Consider the following 23,325-nt stretch of genomic DNA (forward strand, 5'->3'; position numbering starts at 1 on the left):
ATTTCGGGATCCCGAATTTATTTTTTCATAATCCCGATATTGCGGGACTGACTATTATTTTTATTAAATTCCATTTTGCAAGTAAAAAATTAAAAACTTTTAAATTTACATCGTTATAAATTATTTATAGCTGGTAGAAATTCAGATTTCAGCACTGAGCTTGAGGATTTGGATTTTAATGCTCTTTTAGATTGACAAACTGATCTTAAATAATAAACTGCTTAAAACTTTGCTTTGTAAAAATAATTGATATTCGATTCAATAATATTTATTCTGCAGAAAAAATAATTTTAAATCATATAAAAACGAATTTTTGATATTGTCTGTCCCATATCTCTGTTTTGAGGTCTTATCGAGGCATCTATAGTACTTATTGACTTTTTAGTAAACAAAGCATTATTTTGACCTGTTTCAATTAAAATACATTTTTTTAATATTTCTTCTACTTAAGTTTTTTAATGAAAGAATAACAGCTTTAAATTTTAATTTTTTTATTGGCATCTATTTTATTATTTTCCCATAATACGCTTAGCAGAATTATTATTTTTTAATTGAGATAAAAAAAACACAGTAGCTTTACGCCGTTGGATATCGATAACCAATTTAATTTCCAGTTTTTTGGCATTCAAAAAGTCGAAACTTCGACAAGTCAGCGGTGGGCAGCCGGTTTGGTCAATAGCAGCAACCAGCAGAATAGCAAAAATAAAGGCGAATGCGGTGCGCTTAAATGACATCATATACCGTGTTTTAGTATTTTTATTTTATTTTTGTATTTTTTTTAATATGGTTTTTGGGTGCAAAGAAGTCACCACTTATTTTTGGCTTTGCAGTTATAGCTTGTTTTCCGATTTCAATTTGATTGTTGGCTTTATTTCGTGTACTGAATTTATTTGTTGTTTTTGTTTTTATTTTTTTGTATTTTTTATTTTCTGTATTTTTGTTTTTTTGGACCAACCAACTTTACCGCTGTGTTGGCCCGAAAAACTGCAAAACTGGTAATTTCACTTTCGCTTTTGCCTCAGCATCGTACCCCATTTTTGGGCAACTGCGGCTGCTGCAGAACTCTTTTGAGTCTTTGCCTGCAGTTCTTTGCCAGTTCTAAGAACGCAGTTAAATATTTTTCGGCAATTCATTGCTTGTTTCCCTGGCAATTTTGTCTTCATTGAGGGAAACGAGCATGATTTATGCAATGCCAAACGGAGACTGACAGACAGCGTCGCCGTGGCTGAAAAGGGTCGCTTGTATCAAAAAAAAAAAAAAAATATAAAAATAAATGAAATTAGCACAGCAACTTCAGTGCGAATCCCTCACTCTCTGCAACTCATTTTGCATTCTGTATAAATAATTCGGCTTTGTCTTCCAGCCACTCACCACAAAGTGACCACAGATTTTTTGACTGTGCTCAGTTTTAAGGTCAACAGTGAAAGTTAAAAACAACGCCATTGTTGTTGTTTGTTTGTGTTATTTTTGACTTCTTTTATGAGCTGTTATTCCTCTTGTCTTCCATTGACCACACAAAAATGTTGAATCGTATAATATATTTCGTTGCTTTTGCCGCGCTTGATTTGCATTAAATTGAAAGTAATTGTCAGCAAGACGCCCACCACTTGAAATACATTTGCGTTGCAGCGGCATTTCGGTGTTACGTATGCATGTGTGTGGCTCTGGTGATGGTGACTCAACAGGCTATTAGTTGGCCAATCTGGCGTGGCTCAAACGCCTACGGGCCAATATAAGAGACACATGTGTGCAGATCTACATCGAAAAAGTGAATGAAATGTACATCAAAATCACATCATCATCAACATCTCTATCGTCATTACGCGCCACCAACATTAGCCGCACACAAATTATTTATTGATTTTTTTTTTAATTTTCCTTACTATTCAATAAAGCTTTCGAAAATTGCTTACAGTTTAAAATTTAATAATTTTTTATTTTTTTTTTTATTTTTTCTTCGACTTAATTTCATTAGCGTGAATTATGGCTATTATTGTTCGATATTGCAGTATTTCGCATATTTTTCTGTTTTTTTTGTATTTTGGTTAAAAAAAACTTGTTTGCTTACGTACACTTTGACGCAAGTCTTTGCGCTTTGTCTTGTGCTTGGTGTTGCTTGTTGGTGCTTGGTGGTAAAAGGAATTGTCTAGTGGGCGTTGTTATGTATTTCAATGCTAACTTCATTTGTGTCTTTTCATATATGTACATATTTGTTAAAATTAACTTATTGCTATAATTTATTTTATAGCACAATATGGTTGATATATGGTAGAAATTTACAATATTATCGCATGCGATTTTTATCCAATAAATAAATTAAGCATATAAATTTTAGATGAAAAAAATTTCAAAATTATTTTTTTAAGATTTCTAAATTTGAAAGAGGAGTTCAAAAAGACTTAAGTCGAAAACTTGAAAGAGAGTAAAGACTTAAGACACGAACTCCATACATATAAATGAATTAAAAGACTTAAGCGACGAACTCGCTTTCGTTTTTTAGCTTCATTTTTACATTTTATATATATTTTATTGCTAAAATGTAATTGATATATATTTAAAAAATATTTTTTTCGATGCTGAAGATATTTTACCTTCCAGAAAACGTAATTTTTTTCGAAAAACGATTCTCATATATTCAATTGATCGATTTGAGAACTAGCTTTTAATACCTAGCACAGTCTAAACAGCATACAAATTTTCAAAAAGTGATTGTCGGCGATATTTTAATTAATTATTCCCCAAAAAACTCTCATTTCTTTATTAAAATTAATTGATTTCTTAATTAAGAAAATTACTTATACACCAGCATAACGATTAAAATGCCGCTGGGGCTGTATACAGACAGCATTAATAAAAGTCATGAAAGCAATTAAAACACAAAAGCACACATAAACATATTTTTTTCATATTTTGCACCGCAAAAAAAACTACATACGCTGCAGGCTATTTATAGAGCAAAGCCATCACCTTCGCCTACCAGTCAGCCAACCAAGTTCGCTGCTTAAGTCTAATGTTTTTGCGCCAAAGCACAGCACAAAACATTCGCACGCATAGACAAGCCTTACATATTTTATGTTTACCTGCCAAAAGCACTTATTAGCAGCAACAACAAACACACATTTCGCATAATTAAATGCAGATGCTGCTGATTAAAGACTTATTATAGCCAACATGCAAGTGGCATAACGGTGTGCGGGGTGTAAAGCGTTAGAAAATAGCAAGCGAAAAGGCATTAGCGTTTGTACCTATACGTGTGCGGCTTTAGCAAAAGCGTTAACAAGTGGCGTAACGTTTGTTAAAAAAATGAAAAATTGCGAGCAAATAATCCAATAAGAAATCGCAAAAAATTAAAGTTAAAAAAAAAAAACAAAAAGAAGCGAGTGAAAGTTTTGCACCTTCGCTATGCTGTGCTCTTTCTTGCTGTACTTTATTTGTTTAGGTTTTTAAATGCATGTTTTTTGTCTTTATTTGTTTTGCAAATGAATTTTGCAGTTGTAACTGCTGACTGCCTGCTTCATGGCTGAAAGGTGATACAAACGGTTTTTGTAGAAAACTGTTGTTGTTTAAAATAATTGTATTTTAAAGTTGGAAATTGAAGTGGAGATTAGTGAAAGAGATTTAAATGAAGTGAAGACGGCGCGGGTGTGCTGCGAAATAATAATAAGTAAATTGAGCAAAAATTGTTGTTGAAAAAAAATATTTTTTTTTTTTTTTTTTTTTTACCTAATTTTAATTAAAATTTGCTTCAACAATTTTGAGTTCATATTTTCATAAACAATATTTTATTATTTTTATATTTTTTTTTTCAAAAATCTGATTTCATTGTAAATTCAATTGAACTGCTTATATAGTATTTTTTCTTCCATTTTTGACTCTTTCGGCCAAAATCGTGTTTATTTGAACTGTAGAAATTGAAAGCTAAAGAGCTGAATAAATAAATAAACAGACAATTGAAATAAAATTAAAACTGCTGAGCACTCGTGGTGTATGACAAAAATAATAAATAGGAAATAGAAGAACGGAGGTGTTAGAAAAACATTAAGAGACTACAAAAAATACAAAACTTCAAAAAAAAAAACAGAGAAAGAGTATAAAATAAGCAAAATAGAAACAAGAAAAGGTATTGAAAAAAGAGGAAACTTGAATATAATCTGCTAAATTAGAGTCCAATGTGTTGAGGAAAAAATAAAAATTAATTATAAATATTTAAAATTAAATAAAATAACATGAAATAAATAAAATTCAAAAAATTTATTAAAATAAAAAAGTATTAAAAATAAATATTGGAAGTGAACAAAAAACAAAAATTTTTGAAAATTCAAAAAAAAAAAAATTTCGAAAAAAATATTTCTCAAAAAATTAAAAAAAAATATTAAAAAAAATTTATAAATTTTTTTGTATAAAATAATACTTTTTCTCTATCACTAATTCTATTAGAGAACATAATGTATTGTCTAATTAGTCCTTTAAATTTTTCTAATTAAATTTTTTTTATTTATTATTTTTTTCCTATATTTCCGATTTTTAATTTTTTTTTATATTTTTCGATATTTTTTATTATTGCCATTATTTGTTAGTTGTCTGTTTAATTTATTTCCACTCATTTTTTAAGTAATTTTGTAATTTCTGCACACCACCCCACATCAAATGCAGCAAACGCAGTTCATAAGCTCTGCAACAACATCTTCGCATGGCATTGCCGTTCGCGGACGCGTCTGTCACTCTACCGTTTCGCTGCTATGCCTTTTGTGTCATTTTGACAGTCGCTCTCGTGTGCGAAGCTGCAAAACAGCAATTTTATGTAAAGTGTGTCACGACGCCACTTTGTCAACGACTTTAATGAGCAACAAAAAGCTTAACGCAGTCAAAAGCATGAAGAAAAAAGACACGACAAATAAACAAACAAATAAATGAAACAACAAAAATGTGTGGAGTATGTGGGCTTTGTTTGTTTAGCCGCCAACGGCCTGTCATAATTTGGATTCAATATAACATCTTCGCGGTCGTAAATGCTTTTGCATTGAAGCGCAAACACACAAGCACACTCGCAGCCGCGCAGCATTCACTTGCCTTCACATTTGTATTTCTTGTTGTTGTTGCGGCGTTTTTTTGTCATTTATTTATTTGTTTGCTGCTAAGTGTTCGATGTTGAAAGTGAAACTTGTGGCTGCTTTTGTGTGCCGCTGTGTACGTTTACTTTCAGCTGTCACTGTTGAACTTTGTCATTTTTTCGTGTCAAAACAGTTGCACATAGACATACCTACATACCGTACATCTGAATAAGTGACAAGTTATAAATATTACAATTTGTTATTAGTTATTCCGCTCACTTGACACAACAGCCTTCAACTGTGCAATTTGCAACAATCTTTCATGTTTTGTCGCAAGCTGAATTGTTTGCTGTTGTGCAACACTTTGCTTGAGTTGTTGGTTGGTTGTGAGTGCGGCTTAAAAAATTATTTATTTTATTAAGTGAAGTACAAATAAGCTGGAAGGTGTTTTAGTTACTTTCCTAAGCTTTCTACAAATACTGGCAGTGACAGGTGTGATTTTTGTTGACGATTTTGTTTTGCTGCAAAATTTTTTGATTGTTTTTGGTTGAAAGAGAATTGAGATATAATCCAAGTGGTGATTTATATTAATAATTTTTTTTATAAGGAAAAAAATGTATAACCAATTTGATTGCCTAAATAAATTCTAAATATGAAAAAATGACTTCTTTATAGCGATTTATACTTTTATGTATAACAAAATTTCCCAATATTCGATGAAATAGTTAATGCTGGAGACCTTTTTCGATCAAAAGACTGCTGTAAAATCTTCAATGCAAATTCGGCTTGATTTTCAAAAAAAACAAGAGAGTTAGGCATCGACTAGAGAACTGTTAGATTTGATTTACCAGAACATTCTTCTAATCTCTAACGTTAGGGAATACTCGAGAAATATTGTAGAACATAGCTTGGTTGAATAGAATGGAAAATAGTTCTTAATTCGAGTACGGATATATCCCTTTAATAATTTTCACAAAAGATATAGTCAAATTTCTAGTTTAAAAAAATCAAATTCAGGGTTTCAGAAATATTAAATGTGGTGGAGTGAGAGATGAAAACTTACACGATTTAATAAAATATTTCAAAAATATTGGAAAACATAATTTAATATTTATGAGAATATTCGAAATATTATTAGGTCTACAACTTTGCTTCCACCGTTTTCCAATAGATGTCTCTAGGGTCAAGCACTGGTCGATTAAATCGATTTTTTTTTATATAGATCTTAGACATTAAGGTCAACATTAGCCCAACAAAATATTTTTAGAGATCTGTTTGCATCCCAAAATTATTCTCAACTGAAAATGTCACTTTTTGAGCCGAATTCTCGACATTTGCGGGAAATTTTGCTTTTCTTTTTTAATTTCAAGAAAAGTGCGGCTGAGGCTCATCGACATTTGTAACCGTTTTTATACAAAAAAAGACTTAAATTTACAAGATTATAATTATGAAGTCTCTTCGTGATATTATTAATATCTAGGACTTGTATTAATTCATATTAAGGAGCCTTGAACACAAGTTTAATTAAATTGTTTAAATAGATATTTTTTAATAGCATATCTAGTTGCAAATGATGACTATTGTGACTACAAGAGGAGATTTCCATTGACATACGCTTTAGAAGCAGGACTTTCGATATTAAAATTTTTTTTATAAAATTAAAAAATATATATTTTTGAAATTTAGAAAATTCAATTTAATTTGAATAACTGAATATATTTTTTTTTCGTTGGCTTGCAAGAATAAGCAATTGTAATATTTTGGGATAGATTCTATTCTTTTAAATATTTTAATTTCCTATAACAGAAATTTTGCTTTTGAGATTTTCCAATATTCTCGAGTAAATAGCAAAATTCACTTTTTTTTTGGAAAAATCGCAAATTCTAAATTTTCAATAATTCTTAAATAAGATTAAAAAAATTACGATTTTAAAAGTTTTCATAATTTTTTTTACTTAATGAAATGAGATTTTGCGCACTTCATCAGGACAAAGCACTAAAAATATTTAAAAATATAAATTATTTTCTTTAAAATTCCCATTACTATTTTTTTATATAGAAAGTTTAACAAAAAAATAACACCGTTCCGTAAATTTAATTTAAAAAATTTCGAACATTATTATTCGAACATTTTTAGTTTTTGTGCTAGTGAATTATTTTGAAGGTATACTAGACGTAAAATTGAAATTTCTGGCAGAACATTTTTAAAATTAGCTTTTACAACGAAATTAGCATTAAAATCGATTGAATACGATAAAATATTTTTATTTTCAAATTAGCATTCACTTTTGTATTTTTTATTAAAAATCTACGAAGTGAATTTTCATGAAAATTTGTTGAATATTTCTTAAATTTTGAAATTATTAAAAAATTAAACTCCTTTTTCTGTACTCTCACTTAAAATTATTTATATTTAAAATATTTTATAATTTTCCCGATTATATAAAGTAACTAGTAAATGTGTTTTCATAGTGCATTATTTCATTTAATGTATTTTAATTAATTTTCACGCAATAATATATTCCTTCTAAAAAATAATTTTTTTCTCATATTTTTTTTATATATTTCAAAATAAAACATTTAGTCTAAATTGTATAAATTAAATCGTTTGCTCACCATATCTTTCTTGCAATCAAATCCGAATTTAATACATTCTGTCACCGGCCGCGCGCTACTCCACACACACACAGCGAGACACACGCTTCGAGACACAGTTACTACACAAATCGAAATCCAAAATCGAAATGTTAACTTTGCTTGGAGACAGCGCTAGAGCGCTCCAACTACTGCTTGAACACAATTTTCTTTGCAAATATTTTTTGCTTTTGTAAATTTCTGCACTTTTTTGTATTTTCAAATTACTTGAATTGTGAATTTTTCTTAGTTGTGGTGTTGTGTTATTTGCTATTGCTGTAGAATTGATTTGAATTTGCTTACGTGCAAATCGAAACTTTCACTGCAAAGGGGTAAGGATGAACAATTAGGATTTAAAAAAATAGCTAATTTAAATGCCAAACACCAAACACTTGTTGGAACACAATGAACGATTTTCGAATTCGACGCACAAAAGGCGATTTCGACGCCGAATTTTTGAACACAATCTAAATGTAGCTTTGCTTTGAAATACACGGTTTAAATATTTTCAGATTATTATTTTTTCAAAGAATTGCTGTATTTTATATTTGCACTTTGTAGAGGAATCTTTCACTTTACTTGAACACTTTGAATAATGAATATACTCAGTTGAGATATATACTATATGTATTATATGAGTATTGGCAGTTGAGTATGTATTTGTATGTAGTATTTATGACACCGCAAACGTCCGTTCAAAGCAAAGAAAGAGATCCGCACCGTACGCGCGCCGTTGGCGAACTGAATGTACAAAGCTCCGTGGCACAGCGACGCACCGAAAGCTAAGCGCTATGAAGTCACCGAAGCGAGCAGCCAACTTGGCCAACTTAGTCAGTCAGCAGCGGCAGTGACTGCGGCAGCGATCGAGCAGTGTTAGCTGTTGGCTGCTAGCTTGGCTTAGGTGGTTGGAAAAGAGCGCGACGAGAGTGCAGAGCGCCGCCGCAACAACTTAGATGAGTGTGCGGATATATAATAGCAAATGCTTGAGTGTATATGTGTATGTACGTGCGCTAACGTGTGGGTTTAACGGTGTGTGTTTCTGCACTTGAGCGCACCTTAATCTTTTTCGCCACACAAACACATTCGTTTAAATATAAATATATCTGTGTATGTGTGCGCTTTTGCTATTTGCTCGTTTGCTGTTAGGCAATAAACGCGACGACGGCGCGCTGACTTCTTAGCCTACGCGGGCGCTCAACCCGCGCACCAAACCTGTGGTCCATTTTTGGCCACTGCCGTCTACAACTACTACCACTTTTTGCTTCACCTTCTGCGCGGCGCCCACATCTTTCCCTAACAACTAGTACTATTTCTGCTTATGCTTCTTCTTCTGCTGCTCTTGCTGCCTCTGCATTAGCGCGCTAATAAAAGTCATTGATGTTTTCTTGTTATTGTTGTTTTTCGTTCGTTTTAAAGTTGTCTGCTTGCAGAGGCCGCTTGGAAATGAAATCGCTTGAGCGATTTGTGGTTTTTTTCGTCTGTCTTGTGCCTGGTTATTTTCGGCTGAATTAAGTTTATTGTCGCAATTTCTAGAGTAGGCTGTTCAAGAGTGTTGAAGACGGCGCAGCAGAGAGGGAAGGCGGCAGTATTTTACTAAAAAGTCATTTATTAGCGCTACATTTGATCATCGCTGGCGTATTTGTTGGACATCTTCAGCACGCCCACCACTGCCAGCAGCAGACACCCACATAACCTAAACAAAAGGAATTTGTTGCCTACAAGTTGGGACAGGTTGACGTTTTCTCGATTTTTTTAATTTTTTCGGTGATTTTATGACATGTGACTTTCCTTTGCATTACGCCATGAGGCAAATGACTGCTTGAGGTCATCTTTTTGTGGAATTATTGGCTTTCAATTTCACAATTCTGGGTAAATTGAATTAAGAAGAGTGAAAAAACTTAATATTTCTTTCAACTCTGACGAATTTCGAAATTTTTTAATCCAACAAATATTTTTATTTTATTTTATTTTATTTTATTTTATTTTATTTTATTTTATTTTATTTTATTTTATTTTATTTTATTTTATTTTATTTTATTTTATTTTATTTTATTTTATTTTATTTTATTTTATTTTATTTTATTTTATTTTATTTTATTTTATTTTATTTTATTTTATTTTATTTTATTTTATTTTATTTTATTTTATTTTATTTTATTTTATTTTATTTTATTTTATTTTATTTTATTTTATTTTATTTTATTTTATTTTATTTTATTTTATTTTATTTTATTTTATTTTATTTTATTTTATTTTATTTTATTTTATTTTATTTTATTTTATTTTGTTTTATTTTATTTTATTTTATTTTATTTTATTTTATTTTATTTTATTTTATTTTATTTTATTTTATTTTATTTTATTTTATTTTATTTTATCCAATTACTACCAAACCGACTAGAACCTTCTTACAGTTTTCTAGATATTTCCACAAAGCAAAACACTCTGTTTTCCCAGAAGCACCACTTTTGTTGCATTAGTCATCTTTTTTGACAACGTAGGATGTCTTCATTTCAAATTAATAATCGCAGACGTCAATGCAACATATAAATTAGTGAATATACAGAATAAAGAAACCCCGTTGCTGCTTGCTAGCCACAAAAGACTTAAGCGACAAACTTGCCGTTGCTTGGCGTGCAAAATAATATGCAAATCTTTGCCATAGAAAGGGGAAGAGAAAGATATTCTCTTTAAATTTGATACATTTCCATAAAGAAGAACCGCTATGTGCGCCAGCTGCTGCGACGGCTCGTATATCATGCACATATTAGTTGGTTGGTTGGCTTAGGTACACCGATAAGGAAGCCCATTAGACTACAGTAACAAACCAGTTCGACTGGTTGCGCTAATTTATTGCATTTGTATGTTGTGAAATTGGTTGAAATGTGTGCTAATGAGTGGATTAGAAGTTTCAGTTAATTTTTCTATTCTTAAATATGCATAATGTGAGATACTTAATTTACTGTAAACATATCAGCAATGAATGAGGCGGAGGTAGCTGGAGGTGTTTTGAATATACCGTTCGAGAATTTTAAGTATTATTTAATGGTTAAATATATGAGTAATAAAGAGTAAAGCTTATTAGAAATCCGAAGAAGTTGTTTGCAGACTTTGAATATTTTGGTAAAATAACTTTTAGAATAAGATGCGAAATCACATATAGGTTGAATTAGTTAGTTTGCAGCTATTTTCTATACAGTCCATTAAGGATTTACTTAAAAAAAAACTAAATTTGAATTTGAGACAAAATCACTAATATGAAATCAAGATTATGTCAACCAAATCACCTTAAATTTCTTTGTAGTAACTAAAACATTTTTCATAACCACAGTTGATAGTGATTGACAACAATTATCAACTAAAATTGAATTTGTGAAAAAAATCACTAAAGTGAAATCAAAATCACAAAAAATATTCATTAAAATTTCTATGCTAACAATGGCACTTTTCCCACGTCAACGATACATTCCAAATAAAACGAATTTTTAAGTAAAGTAAAGTTGGTGGAAAATTTCACCCTAGTGAAATAAAAACGCAAATACAAAATCACGAATAAATTTACTTTTTTTTCAACATGATTTTTGACCTTACCAAATTTCCAACTAGAAATTTATATCGAAAATATTTTTGAACTAAAATTTAATTCGAGCGAAAAAAATCCTAGAAGTGAAATCGCAATCACTAAAAAAATTTTCATTACAACGTTCGATACTATTTTTCCACGTCCATTTCTACTAACAGAAACTCTTATGTGAAATCGATTGATTGAAAAAAATCACCAGAGTGAAATTGAAAAACAAACACAAAAAAAATCGCCAAAAATTTCATCAACATCAAAAATTGTTGTCAGCGTAATGAAGTCATTCCAACGCCCACTTTCCTTCAATAACCTCCAATGATTGACCAGTAATTTGAAATTTCAACCAGCCATCATTCTTCAGCTTGCTGAAATTTCTTTCGTAAATATTTATTTTTCCTGCCAAACCTACTTATCAGCCACGTTTGCAACGCAGAGGATATGCACTTCCTTTGCCGCGTCACCCTCAACTCACACTGACCATAAATTTCACGTACGTATGGACATTTTTCATTTATGTGGCAGGTCGCCGTTGTACGTGCCACACATATACAATTCGGCTGCGTGCTACCACAAAATGTTGTGTCCCTACGACGCGCGTTGAAATAGTGAAATTTGCAGTCAATCGATGCGTGTAAATATTTATGGCAAGCATAATGATTTTTTTTGTTTTTTTTTTTTTTGATAAAAACAATTTTAATGAAGCAACAAATTGCGCGTACAACCCCCACAATTGACGGCAATGAGCAGCACACATGCTTGCTTGCTTATGAGGTATAAGTGCTGTTAGTAGCATGTAGCATGGAACATAGGTTTGTTGCTGACTCAGGGGTGGTGAGGTGCCAGCGCAGAGACACTCTTGCTATTACCAGCACTGCTGCTACTTGGTGCCTGGGTGAAAATTAACAAGGCGTAATTAAAAATGTGCAACGCGTGCATGACAATGAGGAAGCGCTGAAGAAAAAAAAAATCAGAAAAAATATTAACCCACTGCAGAAATTGAGTTTTCTCCTTATAAAATTACGCACACAAGCATACATTATGTAAAGTCAACTAGCAACTGCCGCATGCCAAGCGCTCGCCTGTAACCCTGTATACTATAGGTAGTAGGTGCCTACCTGCGTACTCTTTGCATTTTATGCCGAAAAATGTTGGGCTCACGCAATTTTTTCCCTACTTAACACACCGGCCATGCGTCCATGCTGGGCGTTTAATTAGCACAAGCAACCGCCGCTTGGTGCGCTTCTCTGCTCATTTAGCGCACATCATACATACATTGCCTTGGTTGTAATGAAGATGTTTATCGATCCGCGTAATTTTACATAAACCAACAGACAAAGTAAATCTTAATGTTTTGTTTAAATAAATACAATTTATGCGTTGACTATTTGCGGGCTATTAATGGGCAGGTACCTAGAGCGCACTACTTCGAGCGCACAGTGCAGTGCGACGGTTGCTTGAAGCTGTGGCAGCATGTTGGCGAACGGGTGTGGTCTTCGTACGCACGCTGGAATGCTGTCGGCCCTAAACTGTTGACTGTTGACTGCTTGCTAGCTGTGAATATTCGCTGGCTGGTGTGATATTTAGGACTTTTAGTGGCAAATAGGTCGCATACAATGTATATATATATATATGTATATAGAATTATAGTAGTAAATTACTCGAAAAAGCATCAAATTATTGGTTGATTATGCAATTAAATTCAAAGTGTGAATTTTTATCGAAATTAAAAGTGTGATTTGTGCATGGTAGCGGTGATGCAATCGGAAATTGAGTACTTATCAAAGTTTTTTCGCAAAATATTGACTTTTTTCGTACTGAACATTGAATTAGCTCACATAGAGTTTATATTATGCAGCTTTAAATGATATAAATTTTCGCTTTCGTGAATGTAAATAGATTTATTAATATTTGTTGAGTGCTTTTAGTGCAAAAAAGCATTCAGCAGGTGTTCGGCTACACATTAATCAATCCTTTAATAGACACAGAATTCATTTAATCTGTTAATAGATTAATGCAAAATATGTTCAAAAAACGTAGACATATGTAGCTTATGTGTATATATCATTTAGTAGGATTTCTGGGAAACCATATAAGCAAGTATTGATAGACATATATGCATAGCTAAGCCTAAAGCACATATTTTGTAGAAATAATTTGCATTATTTTTTTTTTTGAAGTGAATATGATGATAACAAAATTTAAATTTACAAAAATAACAAAAAAAGTAATAATAAAAATTGTTTTGCTGCTCTCATTCAGTTTAAGACACATTTAACCTTTAAAAGACTACTGTTACCCTCGACACTAATGCACCCCTCAGACCTCTCTTAAACCTTTATAACCTCTTCTGCTCTTACTCTGTGAAGTAATGCTAAATTGTAAATATTTTTTTAACACTTTATTACAAAATTGTTGCACTCTGTGGCTGCAAGGCTAACCTCAACTCATACTAAATGTCAACAAAACAAAAATATGACTCTCAGCCGCGCAACAAAGTGTAAAAATTATTAATAATTTTTACAAAAAATATATAATTAAGGCTTCGAAGAATAAGTTGATAAAAAATTAGCCTCTTAAGATTGAAATTTAAATTTTTCTTGAAGATATTTCTGTTTTATTGATTTTTTTTTTACTCTGTGGATTATTAAAAAATAAAAAATTTAATTTTTTAAATTTAAAAATAAAAAATTTAATTTTTTAATTGGGAAAAATTTAAACTGTAATAAAAATAATAACTAACAATAATAATTGTATTTATTAAATTATAGAGAAAATAGAAACAGAAAAAAAAATTTTTAAGACAAAAATATTTTTTTCAAATAATCACTTCAGTACATTTATAATTTTTTCGTGAACACAAAAATATAGTAGAAGTAATTTTGAAAACATTTTCTTGAAATAAATTTTGATATTTTTGATAATTTCTAACTACATTATAACCAGTACCGTCCCTCGCATGGAAAGATTTTTTGAAAGCATTGTGTAAGATTTTGATCTAATTTGCTTTACAAAATCTGAATCTAATTGAAAATGGATAAAATTAGATCACACTCACACCTATCAGAGAGTCTATCAACTTCTTTAACTCTTCAAGAGATGACTAAAGCATTAATCATATATCGACAGACCATTTAGATTGTTCAATTGTATTTCAAAAATACGTAATATCGATATATAGCTTTCCCTAGTAACCATATACTGAATATAATAAGTTTTCTCTCACGAATCATCCCAAATGTTAGGCATCTTAAGAATATGGAGTAAACATATCAACATCAATACAATGTTAATTGGTATAAAAATGGTTGAAAGCAGCAAATATTTACTCCTAGCTATCACAGAAGCAATTTTTATACCTACTTCTAAAACTTCTAAACACATCTCGAAGTATTTAGTTTGTGTTATTAACATTTTGCGCTCGAACTGAGTATTTTATCACTAGTATTTTCTATTCCTCTCAATTTCACAACAATTATTACATTTTTTTTGTATTAAAACCTACTCCAAATTTCACTCTTGCACCATACAATATTTTAAGCTTCATTTTCCTTTTCATTTAAACTACTTTATTTACATGCAGATCGTGCTAGTGTATGGCGTTAATTTACTTCTTTTTCGAATAAATATTGCGCTTACGAATTCAAGTCGCGCCATCAAGGACAACTACTTCACCTACATTTCGAATGTAGCAGCAACGCCAACGCCTTGACTCAGCGCCACACACTTTAAAGCCACAACTACAGATATATGCACTAGGCGCTGCACATAAACAAGCACACCCACATGTATGTGGATATATTTCACGCATAACAGTTCATTCATTTCATGCTGTTTTATATACATATACTCGTCAGTATATTCACCGCTTTAATTTCAACAACCAGTTGTGTGGAGCAAATTTATGCTCGTTTCATTTATAAACGAAAGCTTAATTAATTAAATATGCGACAACAAGCACTTCCACTCTGGCTACAATAACCACAGCTACAAGTAACAGCATCTACAACAACAAAATGCATCAGTCAACAGTGTTGCCAATAAAGTTTACGCTCTGCAGTGTGACTATTTTGTTGTAAAGCATGACATGCCTGTCATCAGCTGTTGTTGTTGTTCTTGCTGTTGTAATAGCGTGCACATTTATGGCAGAAGCGTGCCACAGATACAGCTTTCGATATGTTGCGACACACACACTCACATGCATTAATGCAGCTGTGACACTTCAGTTTGTTGCCGCTGGTTATTTTATTTCTACTGCTTGTTGTTGCTGTTGCTGTTGTGTTGCACTACTGTTATGTCATCACGACAACTTTGTATTGGCTTTAATTGAGCGCTTTATTTACTTAATTTCGCTGCGTTTGCGCTTAATTCGTCAACGTTCACTTTAAATGCTCGCCAAAGAAAGTAAAAGCGCATTGCCGCAGGTGATTGCTCGACTCTGTTCCGAGTTCGTTGCTTAAGTCTAATGTTTATCATGTGCTTCCTCGTGCTTAGTCGCCTGCTCACGCTTTTCTTAATTGATAAATTAGTGCGATTACTTTGCGTTATTTTCTTTATTTAGATTTAATTGTGTGTGACGTGTTGAAGAAAATGTTTTTATTTCTTACGTTATTTTTGTTTAAGTAAGCAGAAATAGTTTGGGGCAATTAATTGCGCTTGCTAGCTTTCTCTTGATTAAATAATATGGTTAATGACAAGTGTGTGTGACTTATTGAAGTGTATGTTATGTTATTAGCTTATCATGATATATGATATAATATAAGATATAAAGTTGGAAATTTTTTATCAGAACCTTGTTTAAGGGGTTATTTAGGTTTCAAAATTTGAAATCAATCCGAGTAATATTCTAAGAGAAATACCCTTTAGAAGTTCCGCCCGAAGGACTTTTTTATGGACTTTTTAGTATAACTTTTTTTTCGAGTCAATATATGCCGAAATTTTGACCAAAAAAAAAAAAGATTTTTATTTATTTTATTTTATTTTATTTTATTTCATTTTATTTTATTTTATGTTATTTTATTTTATTTTATTTTATTTTATTATTATTTCATTTTATTTTATTTTATTTTATTTTATTTTATTTTATTTTATTTTATTTTATTTAATTTAATTTAATTTTATTATTATTTCATTTTATTTTATTTTATTTCATTTTATTTTATTTTATTTTATTTTATTTTATTTTATTTTATTTTATTTTATTTTATTTTATTTTATTTTATTTTATTTTATTTTATTTTATTTTATTTTATTTTATTTTATTTTATTTTATTTTATTTTATTTTATTTTATTTTATTTTATTTTATTTTATTTTATTTTATTTTATTTTATTTTATTTTATTTTATTTTATTTTATTTTATTTTATTTTATTTTATTTTATTTTATTTTATTTTATTTTATTTTATTTTATTTTATTTTATTTTATTTTATTTCATTTTATTTTATTTTGTTTTATTTTATTTTATTTTATTTTATTTTATATTATTTTATTTTATTTTATTTTATTTTATTTTATTTTATTTTATTTTATTTTATTTTATTTTATTTTATTTTATTTTATTTTATTTTATTTTATTTTATTTTATTTTATTTTATTTTATTTTATTTTATTTTATTTTATTTTATTTTATTTTATTTTATTATTATTTCATTTTATTTCATTTTATTTTATTTTATTTTGTTTTATTTTATTTAATTTTTATTTTTTTTTATTTTATTTTTTTTAGTAATTTTATTTTATTTTATTTTATTTTATTTTATTTTATTTTATTTTATTTTATTTTATTTTATTTTATTTTATTTTATTTTATTTTATTTTATTTTATTTTATTTTATTTTATTTTATTTTATTTTATTCTATTTTATTTTATTTTATTTTATTATTATTTCATTTTATTTTATTTTATTTTATTTTATTTTGTTTTATTTTATTTAATTTTTATTTTTTTTTTATTTTATTTTTTTTAGTAATTTTATTTTATGTTTTTTTAATTTTTTGTTGTAATTTTTGTAATATTTTTTATATTCTGTTCATATTAAATTTTTATTTCAATGAAAAATATGCAATTCAACTCAAGGTTAATTCAAATTATATTTTTTTCTTTTTGAGCGAAATTCCACATATTAATTTTAACTAATTATATGTATCTAATATCTGCATTTAAATACGGCATACCAAATAAGCGCTATTAAAAGCAAAAACACAAAAACAAAATCACCGAAAAATTGCGATGATTAAGTGCAATCAATGCCAAAGTAAATTAGGCCAAATGCATGTGACAAATTAACCGTAGAGAGACCCTCAAAAAACAACAACTAATTCACAACAAAAAATATGATAGAAAAACACAATTAAAAAGCAAACGAAAAGCAAAGGTGAAAAAAAATGATTGCAAAAAATTATGCCAGTCAGGCGAAATGTCAAACAGACAAGCTAATAAATAAACTTTCGCAATCTGTAAATCATAGCTATACATACATACAACTGCAAATGACGAAGCCAATGTGAAAATTTACAAGTAAAAAAAAAAATCAAGCAATAAATCTAAATAGCAACAATGGAATTGCAGCGAACGTGATGATAACAACTGGAAGCCGTAAACTAGCTATTAAAATAATATGGATTTATTTTTATTTATTTTTTTTTTTTTGCTGATATTTTTACACTTTTAGGGCGCTTGCATACATATAAATGTGTGTTAGTCACAACAACAGTAATAAAGTAGCTCTTTGTAGCGCTAAGTGCCAGTGTTTTGCGAAAAATAGTAAATCATTGAAGGCAATTTCGTGCAGCAAATGCATGATTCAGGCACAAAACGAAAAAAAATAGAAAAAAAACTGGAAAAAAAATTAAAAAAAAATAAAGAAAGAAATTTAAAAAAAATAAAAATAAAAAAAAAAATAAAAAAAAAATAAAAAACAACAATAGTAAAACTCACTCTAATACACGAAATTTGATTTGCAAAAAGCCGAAAATTTAAACAACAATGCAAAAGCTAGTGCAAAAGTAGTCTAAAATAGACACTACAACAACAATAAAAACTAGCTGCGCGAAAAATCGACTGAAATCTATACCAGTCATTACGTAATCACACACACCAGCTCATTTTCGAGCAATCAAATGTGATGCAGCAACTACAAAGCGAGCATTTTACTTTAGACTGCGCTAACACGTACTTAGCTGAGCTCCAATGTGTTTGCTTTTGTTTTTGTATGAGTGTGTGTCTGTTTGCTTGTGTTTGCGTTTTCATGTAGGCGTGTTCCAGTTAAACACAGCCAGAGTTGAATTCAGTGCATGTTTGCTAAAGCAAATTGATTTTTCAAATATTTGGCAATAGCGAGGCACACACACACATATATATATATACATATATACACAAATATACTTTATTTGCACTTTAGAATGCGGATCTCTGACTTTTCAAGATTTGCGTGAGCAATTTTTTGAGTCAACTATATATATAATTTTTATTAACACATACTAAGTAGCACTTGAATAACCCAAACACACTTCTGCTCACACGCGCAGAAAGTAAGCCAAGAAGCAGCGTTTGTGTGTGTAAGAATTACAATCGGAAAAATTTTACTTCAAAAAAATATTTTCACTATATTTCTTTAATTTTTTCTGCTCTCCTTCACACAAACTGAACGCAAACGATTTTCACACATTTCACGCGTACGCGACGCCAAGCAAAGACGAACTGACTTGACCAGCTCCGCTTAGTGGCGCTCAATGTGGCTTAGATAAATCGAAATAGATACTAGTTAGGCAGCTAGATACTAGAAAGAGGCTAACAAACAAACAGATCGCAGCGAGTGCACTCTCTGCTACGCGACGCCAAATGACTGTTGGCCTCAAATGATAGATAATGCTTTGTTAGTTAGTTATCTGCGACAGATTTACTCGTTATGGGAGAGTGCATTTGCTTTACGCTCACGTGTAAAAACTGAAATAATAGAAGAAGAAAAATAAATAAAATGAGGCGGCCAACAGGTTGCTGCTGAAAGGCAGTAAAGTAGGAGAAGGGTAAATGGATAAAAAAAGATGAAAAAAGAGCGAAAAAACCGAAAGAGGCGAAAAATTACAAAAAAGTGAGTGAGAAAATACAAAATAAAATAGTTGAAACAAAAATATCGCCAACGATCAGCTGAGTCTCCGACTCTCAAACGAGTTCAATTACTAATTAGCTGAAATTGTACGAAATAAATGTGTGTGATACAGTCGAAAAAGAGACGAAAATAAACAAAAAGTTAAATTTAATAACCGGATAAATGTACAAGTGGCAAAGGCAGCTAATTCAATAGTCCGACAATAGCTTGTATCGGTTGCAATGCGTGATAAAAATCAATGCAAAGTCACTAAGCTAAACAACATATTTGAGTAAAATCTTACAAATTCGATGATTTTTTGTTGTTGTTTTTTATGAAAATTAAAAAAAAAATTTTTTTTTAGTTATTTTCTTTTTACTATTCTTCTTAAGTTAGATACATACAGCAGTGAATTGCGTGCGCTGAGCGTGCGCGTATAACACTTTAGGCGTCAACAGTTATACAGTCAGCGTGTAGGCAATAGAAATACTCTCACAATCATTAAAATATATACACACATTTTCCATAACAATGCTTGCTTGTGCGTGCATGTGAAAATCTACAGGTTTTTCTTTAGGCGCTCTCTCGCATTCGCGTTAGGCATGACTCTGGGAAAATAAATATTTTGTTTGTTTTCTTTGTTTGCGCGTGAAAATCCAATCAGTGGCTGGTTTTGTGCAACGTATAATCTTCAATGTTGATATGTTTGCGCTGCACTTATTTATGCCTTCTGTAAATAGTTTTTTCTTACAAGAATTTGTAAAATGTAGAGAGGTAAAGTGTTAAATGCCACTTGAAAGTGTTTATTGAAATCCTCTTTGATAGCAGTTCTTTATATTTAGGGTTATGTAATTTGAAAAGGTGCCTAAATATATTGATTTTCATTGAATTTATAATCTGTTAAAAAATTAAAATAATTAAATTAAAAATATTTAAAGAAAAAATAATTCTATATTCAAACATATGGCAACCCTTTTTTGAAAAAGTTGTGAAATTAAGTTCTACATCTGCTGACTTTATTTTAAAATAAAAATCTAAAATTTTTATGAAATTTACTTAAAATAAAATAAAATTTTGGCACATGTGGCAACTCTTAAAAAAAATTCAACTCTAGTAGAATTATTTTCCTGATCAGAAATTTATTAACATTTTTTTGATTATTTTTGCAAAGTAAATTTTTCTAATTGCAAAAGTGTGGCAACTCTATCAAAATATTTTTAAATTAATTAAAATATTATTAATCACAATCACACAACGAGAGTTATTCGATCAGCTCAGATTTGACATGGGATTATTCATTGAATTTAATAAATTATTGCTCTGGCAACCCTAGCAGTAATAACAGTAAGCGAATATTTTCTGAATTCTTCTAAAAATAGTATACATTTTTTAAATTTTCATTTAATTTATAATTTTGTTAGTTGGCAACTACACGTAGTTTTTTCGTATTCCTAATATTTAGAAAAATATTTTAAGTAAGTTGGCATCCCTATATTGTTGCTTAAAATAACTTAATTTTGCGTCTAGTGCCTTTCTAGTGGTTTAAATTCTTCTTTAAAAATTTTTATTTTAAATTTTTTCACCGCAGAATTCCTTCACTTTCGTATACTAAACTATAGCCAACTCCCATCCACCGTGCAACATAAGAATGTGCTCGGTGAAGACTACAAACTCATGTTTCAGCACTTACTTCCTTCTTTGCTGTTTCGCACATTTTTTCGCGCTTGCAACAATCAACTCACATTTATCTATCTTTGCTCAAAGACTGTCTGCTGCCCTCCACACACACACAAACACAGAGACGAAAAGACCACTTCCTCGCTGGCTCAACAAGGCGCGCTCTCTAATGCGAGTACGCATGGTTATTGTGGTGCAGTCAACCGCTGGTGTTTTCTGTTATCTGCTGCTCGAGTCATTTATCTGCGCCAGCTAGGTTAACGCGTTTTTTGTTATTGTTATTGTTGTTGTTGCATTGTTGTCTTTAGTTTTCTTGAATGTTTGTGTTACCCCATTCTCAGCTGCTTGTTGGCTTTAACTCTTTTTCATCTACTACCATCACCAACTTTGCTTCTATTTATTTATTTATTTATATTTAAATGTATGTACATATGTGTGTGTATGTGTGTTGGCGATTTTCTTGAGCGAGTAAAAACTAAAACTGAGCTAAAAGTCAGCGTTCATATATACCGTTTTGTTTTCTGTAGCAGAGCTGAGCCAAGTTGAACGTTAAGTCAGAGCTGTAAGCAAAAGTTGTTGCATTAGTTGTTGTTATTTATTTTGTTATTGTTGTTGCTTTTGCAGTTGTTTTCAAGCATGTTGCCCGCTTTTTACTATTAGTTGCTATTGCTATTTGTATGTTATTTATTTGTTGTTGTGTTTGCATTTTTTTGCCGCTTCGTGCTTCTTAACTGATGGCGTCATGTTGGCAAAGTCACGTTACCTACGTTGTGGTCTGTGTAGAGTGCAAGGGGCGTAAGGGGATTTGTGTTTCGCTCTAGCTTAAGGGGGTTGCACTTATGCTGTTGTTGTGCTTGTTTTTGTTGTTTCCGCTAGATGTTGTCTACTGTTGAGTTGGGCGATTTGTATGCCTTTGTACGCATTTTTACGATTGTTTTGAAAGCTTTTTTATTTATTTATTTTATATTATTTTTTTTTTATATTCACCATTGCGAGCAAGAATGGCTAAGTCAAAAAAATTTGTTTTTTTTTTTAACACTTATTGTTGCAATTTGTAGCAAGCTAATTTTCGTATAAATAATTATGCTCATAAATTTTATTACCTTAGAACACCTAAGCTGTGAGCGTTTCGCATTGCATTTGAATCGTCCGATTTGTAATTGTTTCAAAATAAGCGCTAACATCACACCTTTGGTATGTGGCGAGTGTTAGAATATTGCCATGATGACAGCAACACCAAAAAACAAATAATTAGAAATCAAGGCATTGTATAACGGTGCATAGTCATCTGCCAAACACAATTAGCGCTTAAATTGGATGAGTAATTGAATGCATTTATATTGTGACAACAACAAATCACTTGAATGCAAATGAATGCAATAACAGTGTAGAAAATGAGTTTATACTTAACCTAATGAGATGAGGTGTTGGTATGGAATTTTTAATGTGACAAGAAAATTAATTTAATAGGAATATATTTGCAGTTTCGGAAATATTTGAAGCTAAATTACTGATCCACCTTCAATTATATCGTCAAGGACAAACAGATTCAAGTTAAAGCAAAAAATATATTTTTTTTATCATTTCTATATTCAATTGTAGATAGATGGACTTTCTCTTACTCTTACAAAAATCTCGCTGAAAGGTATACAAATCATGAGAGATTAATAGAGGTGTATTTTTCTGATTATTCGTTATCCCTTAGCTTTCTTAGCAGTTTTAGGAAAGATGTGATTTATTTCAATTTGAGCTAATGTTCAGTGCTACCATTTCATCAGTTGTCAGGCGACGAAATATTTTGTTTTATATATATTATATACAAATGCTATAGGATCAAGTTGGCAGACACTTAAAAATCTGAAACCAATTTCTCAAGGTAAATGTTCATCCTCCATTAGAAAGTCCCATCAAACAGACAATATATATTTATATATGTAATAAAATCATATCGGGATCGGGAAGGACCTCTCCGAGCCATTCGATACCAAACGATGTTTCAGACAAGGTGACGCACTATCGTGTGACTTCTTTAACCTGATGCTGGAAAAAATAGTACGAGCCGCAGAGCTAAACAGATAAGGTAAGATTGTACAGCTACTGGTGTACGCCGAAAATATTAATACCATTGAAAACAACAGCCACGCCGTTAGTTCTGCTTTTTCCCGCCTGGATAAGGAAGCGAAGCGAATGGGTCTGGTGGTAAACGAGGTCAAGATGAAATATCTCCTGTCATCAAGCAAACAGTCAACCAGCATTAACAGCAATCATAATGTCAGCCTCGAAATCCAGCGCAGAAT

The 23,325-nt window shown here is 30.4% G+C and overlaps 1 protein-coding gene across 18 annotated transcripts in view; it reads right to left on the minus strand.

The window, feature by feature from the left end:
* The window catches only part of LOC105219831 (uncharacterized), a 184,947-nt gene extending 165,814 nt beyond the window's left edge, over nucleotides 1-19,133 (minus strand). For 10 of the 18 annotated variants that reach the window (XM_054227176.1, XM_054227188.1, XM_054227177.1 and 7 more), the window contains exon 1: nucleotides 7,667-9,652. The gene's annotated coding sequence lies outside the window, so the exon portion shown is untranslated. Of the gene's footprint in view, nucleotides 1-7,666; nucleotides 9,653-18,744 lie in introns of those variants that run through there. The other 8 variants (XM_054227186.1, XM_054227185.1, XM_054227189.1 and 5 more) reach the window with 4 other exon arrangements.
* Nucleotides 19,134-23,325: the final 4,192 nt, after the last annotated feature.

This window comes from Zeugodacus cucurbitae, chromosome 3 (genome assembly GCF_028554725.1).
Source record: "Zeugodacus cucurbitae isolate PBARC_wt_2022May chromosome 3, idZeuCucr1.2, whole genome shotgun sequence".
Taxonomy (NCBI): Eukaryota; Metazoa; Arthropoda; class Insecta; order Diptera; family Tephritidae; genus Zeugodacus; species Zeugodacus cucurbitae.